The sequence below is a fragment of the Lolium perenne genome, chromosome 5, assembly GCF_019359855.2.
Source record: "Lolium perenne isolate Kyuss_39 chromosome 5, Kyuss_2.0, whole genome shotgun sequence".
Taxonomy (NCBI): domain Eukaryota; kingdom Viridiplantae; phylum Streptophyta; class Magnoliopsida; order Poales; family Poaceae; genus Lolium; species Lolium perenne.
Window position 1 is genome coordinate 174,840,054 of NC_067248.2, and position 6,000 is coordinate 174,846,053.

Genomic DNA, 6,000 nt, shown 5'->3' on the forward strand with positions numbered 1-6,000 from the left:
TATTTCGGGTGCCCTGGCTAGCTTTATATATGCAACCAGCCTAGGGTTTTACAAGTCCTGGTCGACTACTTCTTCGGGTTGCCTTGTTGGGCCTTCTCCATATTGGGTCTTCTCCATATTGGGCCGAGTCAGGTATACTAATAATGGGTACCCGAAGGGTATACCATGTCACCGCCCCCTTAGAAATTGAAACTTGACAAGATATTCACTATGTTGTGTAGAAATCTAAATGCTAATTAAATCCATGCTGCCCTTAGGAACCGCTTGTCACATATAAGTTCACACACACTTGAGTTTGTCCTAGGAATGGGTTTTCTCTAATTGAGAGCATTTACTTATTGCTATTTACTTCTTGCACTTTATTGTATTGCAAACTACACACCCAAAACACCAGACGCTGCACCCGTTTTTATTGTTTTACTTATCAAACTTACTAACCAATATCTTCAGCTCCTCGTGGGTTCGACAACCTTTTTTTTATTGGAAAGTACTACAATAGATCTCCTGTACTTGGAAGCCATAAGCTATTCCCCATCTACCCAATGAATCTGGTTACACAACACGTCCTCCTACATATTGATACAAAATTTCAAGCACTAGCTAAAGCAATGTCAAGCACAAAAATTAAGTAGCTCAATTATCCATGCAGTAGAAGAAGTATCTGCACAATGCAATGAACCTACCTTACATCTATGGCCTAGAAATTTTCTCCATGTGATTTCTCCTTCGAAGCAAACGTATTTGTACATGGGCATGTCATGTTTGCACCTCAAATCGCTGTCATTATACCCGGTGAAGTCTAGGTCTAACATTGTTTCTGGGATCTATAATAGGAAGGGGCAGCAATATTTAAACATACATTGCACGAATTGAAGCTCAAACCGAAAAATCCTCATATCTGACGACTCAAACCCTAACCACTGCACGTACCGGCAAACGAGGACTTAGGTCGTGGCCCTCTTTAAACTCTGTCAGCAGGCTGTCCTGGTTCTTGAGCACGTTTTTTACCATCATTGTTGAACCTCTTGAGTTTGCTTCCTCTCCCTTTCCTCACATGATTCTTGCTCATTCTTGAGGGATCTAAGAGAGGAGATCTAGATCTACAACCTCCACCAACCTATTTCTCCTCTAAGTGAGGGGGACTCTTGGGATCTAGATCCTGGAGTCATTTGTTGATTTCCTCCTTTGTTCTTCCTCTCTAATCTCATCCTAGCATCTGTTGCTTTGGTGGGATTTGAGTGTGAAGGATTTGAACATCTCTAGTGTTCTTGCTTTGCATCATTGCATAGTGTTGAGCTCTCCACCACGATTAGTTCGAGTGATCGAGAGACCATGAGCTTGTTACTCTTGGAGGGAGACCTCCTAGTTGGCTTGGCGGTTGGTGCTCCGGTGATCTCTTCAAGGAAGATTGTGAAGAGACCCGGACTTCTCCTTCGTGGAGCTTGTGAAGTGGTTTTGGCGCTTGCCATCTCCGGAGTGGAGGAAATGCTAACCATAAGGAAAGGGCCATTATCCTTCGTGGGTTTGGCTCGGAGAATAGGGTGAGCCTTCGTGGCGCTGGGGAATCCTTCGTGGGACCTCCACTCCTCCAAATGTGGCGTACCTTCTGATGGGTTCGTTGCATGGAAAACAAAAGTTTTCTACCGTGAACATGAACAAAAACCAAGATCCAATCTAGGAAGAAGCAAGATCTAATCTACCAAGATCGAGGCAACGGGAAGATTGCGAGACTAACCCTCGAAGATTCCAAAGCCTACGAGATTAGATCTCGTTGTTGACGTAGTCGATCGTCCGTGCTGCAATCCAGCAGCACTTCCGTACTCGGTCGTGCGTACGGTGTCGATGAAGACCGTCCTCTCCCCGTTCCAGCGGGCAGCGGAGGTTTGGTAGATCTCCTCGGAATCCTAGCAGCACGACGGCGTGGTGGTAGTGGTGGAGGAGAAAAGCTGCAGGGCTTCGCCTAAGCCGGATCAATGTATCGGTGGGAGAGGGAGGCGGCCAGAGGACAAGGGATGAGGGAGAGCTGCGCCCCTGCCCCCTCCCCTCTTTACATAGGGGGGGGGGTGCGGCCAGGGATGGCTTGGCCCCTCCTCCAAGCCCTAGGCCGGCGGCCAAGATGGGGAAAGGGGGGAAACTTCCCCCCAAGTTGACCCCCACAAGGGTTTCGGGGAAACCCTAGGGGTTTGGCCGGCTGGGCCTTGGGGGGCATGTGCCCCTGACCCATTAGGCTAGGGAGCATCCCCTCAGCCCATGCTAGGCCTCCTAGGGTCGTGGGCCCACTGGTGGGGCCCTCGAAGCCTTCTAGAACCTTCTTGGTCTTCCACCGAAAAAATCCCGAATTTTTCTGAAACCTAGAAATCAACTTCCCTTATATGAATCTTATTCTCCGGACCATTCCGGACCTCCTCGTGATGTCCTGGATCCCATCCGAGACTCCGAACAAACTTCGGTCTCCATCTCATATTCCAAATCTACTTATGCGACATCGAACCTTAAGTGCGTCACCCTACGGTTCGTGAACTATGCAGGCATGGTCGAGACTCCTCTCCGACCAATAACCAATAGCAGGATCTGGAGATCCATAATTGCTCCCACACATTCAACATTAACTTAGTGATCGATTGAACCATTTACATATGATACCGATTCCCTTTGTCACACGATACTTTACTTGCCTGAGGTTCGATCATCGGTATCTCCATACCTTGTTCAACCTCGTTACCGACAATTACTCTTTACTCGTACCGTGGCATGTCATGTCTTGTGACCCAGTCACATGCTTGCAAGCTAATTAGACGACATTCCACCGAGAGGTTCCAAAGTGTATCTATCCGTCATCAGGATGGACAAATCCCACTGTTGATCCATATGCCTGATACGTCTCCAACGCATCGATAATTTCTTATGTTCCATGCTACTTTATTGATGATACCTACATGTTTTATGCATACTTTATGTCATATTTATGCATTTTCCGGCACTAACCTATTAACAAGATGCCAAAGAGCCGATTCTTTGTTTCTGCTGTTTTTGGTTTCAGAAATCCTAGTAAGGAAATATTCTCGGAATTGGACGAAATCAACACCCAGGATCTTATTTTTCCACGAAGCTTCCAGAACACCGGGGGAGATACGAAGTGGGGCGACGAGGCGGCGACACGCCAGGGCGGCGCGGCCCAAGCCCTGGCCGTGCCGGCCTGTTGTGTGGGCCCCTCGTGTTGCCCCTAAACCTACCTCTTCGCCTATAAGAAGCCTTCATCGATAATAACTCCAGTACCGAGAGCCACGATACGGAAAACCTTCCAGACGCCGCCGCCAATCCCATCTCGGGGGATTCAGTAGATCGCCTCCGGCACCCTGCCGGAGAGGGGAATCATCTCCCGGAGGACTCTACACCGCCATGGTCGCCTCCGGAGTGATGTGTGAGTAGTTCACCCCTGGACTATGGGTCCATAGCAGTAGCTAGATGGTTGTCTTCTCCTCATTGTGCTATCATTGTCGGATCTTGTGAGCTGCCTAACATGATCAAGATCATCTATCTGTAATACTATATGTTGTGTTTGTTGGGATCCGATGAATAGTGAATGCTATGTTATGTTGATTATCAATCTATCATGTGTTGTTTATGATCTTGCATGCTCTCCGTTGCTAGTAGAGGCTCTGGCCAAGTTGATACTTGTAACTCCAAGAAGGAGTATTTATGCTCGATAGTGGGTTCATGTCTCCATTAAATCTGGGGGAGTGACAGCAACCCCTAAGGTTGTGGATGTGCTGTTGCCACTAGGGATAAAACATCAATGCTATGTCTAAGGATATATTCGTTGATTACATTACGCACCATACTTAATGCAATTGTATGTTGTTTGCAACTTAATACTGGAGGGGGTTCGGATGATAACCTGAAGGTGGACTTTTTAGGCATAGATGCATGCTGGATAGCGGTCTATGTACTTTGTCGTAATGCCCAATTAAATCTCACAATACTCATCATAACATGTATGTGCATTGTCATGCCCTCTCTATTTGTCAATTGCCCAACTGTAATTTGTTCACCCAACATGCTTATTCTTATGGGAGAGACACCTCTAGTGAACTGTGGACCCCGGTCCATTCTTTTACATCGAATACAATCTACTGCAATACTCGTTCTACTGTTCTCTGCAAACATCATTATCCACACTATACATCTAATCCTTTGTTACAGCAAGCCGGTGATATTGACAACCTCACTGTTACGTTGGGGCAAAGTACTTTGGTTGTGTTGTGCAAGTTCCACGTTGGCGCCGGAATCCCTGGTGTTGCGCCACACTACACTTCGCCGCCATCAACCTTCAACGTGCTTCTTGGCTCCTACTGGTTCGATAAACCTTGGTTTCTTACTGAGGGAAACTTGCCGCTGTACGCATCATACCTTCCGCTTGGGGTTTCCAACGGGCACGTCGACTGCGTGCTAGCATCGAGGCTTTTTTCTGGCGCCGTTGTCGGGGATCTGAAGAAAAGTTACACCACAAAGATCTCTAACTCCCACGTCAACTACACGCCAGCAAGACTTTTTCTGGCGCCGTTGCCGGGGAGATCAAGACACGCTGCAAGGTGAGTCTCCACTTCCAATCTCTTTACTTTGTTTTTGTCTTGCTTTATTTTATTTACTACTTTGTTTGCTGCATTATATCAAAACACAAAAGAATTAGTTGCTAGTTTACTTTATTTATTGTCTTGTTTGCAATCTCCATATTAAAAACACAAAAAAATTAGTTACTTGCATTTACTTTATTTGCCTTTTGTTTATTTCATCATGTTTCCTCCTAATTTCACTTTAAAAGATATACATGTGGGACAAGGGTCTATAATTGGAAGAGATAATATAGAAGAATTTTTCACCCATGTTAGTATGCAAGAAGAACTTGAAGATATACCCCTGGCAAAAACTGTCCCTGCCTATGAAGATGCCTCTGTCTGTTTGGTACGCATGATGGAAACTAGATTTATTATTCTCAATCCCATGATACAACACATATTTCTTACACTTTCTGATATGGAGAGGGGAGAAAAGAGAGATTTTGTTTTAAAAGTCCTTGTGCGAGAATTTGAGGACATGGCTAAAGAAGCTAGAAAAGTTTTTATTAAGCATAAGAGGCTTGGTATGTTCACCGATTTTAAAAGAACACTTGAAAAGATGGACATGGATAGAATAAAGTATACTAATAATGTTAATGATGGTGGGGAGTTTAAAGCACCAATACCTTGCAAGCTCCTAGGAATGCATGAAGCTCTAGATGATAATTATGCTTGGCTTGTCCCTGAAAATTTGTTTGATGAGAATAGCAAGCCTAAGACTAATGAAAAGGGAGCCTCTGAAACTTACAGATACAACATACAATGCATGGTTGAGAAAACTCCAAACCCCGCTGTTGATACTTCATCTCTTGATAATACTTGATACACACTTTCTGCGCCTAGCTGAAAGGCGTTAAAGAAAAGCGCTTATGGGAGACAACCCATGATTTTACTTCTGCACTTTTATTTTATGTTTGAGTCTTGGAAGTTTTTACTACTGTAGCAACCTCTCCTTATCTTAATTTTGTTGCATTGTTGTGCCAAGTAAAGTCTTTGATAGTAAGGTTCATACTAGATTTGGATTACTGCGCAGAAACATATTTCTTGCTGTCACGAATCTGGGCTGAATTCTCTGTAGGAAACTCAGAAAATTCTGCCAATTTACGTGAGTGATCCTCAGATATGTACGCAACTTTCATTAAATTTGAGCATTTTCATTTGAGCAAGTCTGGTGCCTCGTAAAAATTCGTCTTTACGGACTGTTCTGTTTTGACAGATTCTGCCTTTTATTTCGCATTGCCTGTTTTGCTATGCTTGATGGACTTCTTTGTTCCATTAACTTTCAGTAGCTTTGTGCAATGTCCAGAAGTGTTAAGAATGATTATGTCACCTTTGAACATGTGAATTTTGATTGTGCACTAACCCTCTAATGAGTTGTTTTGAG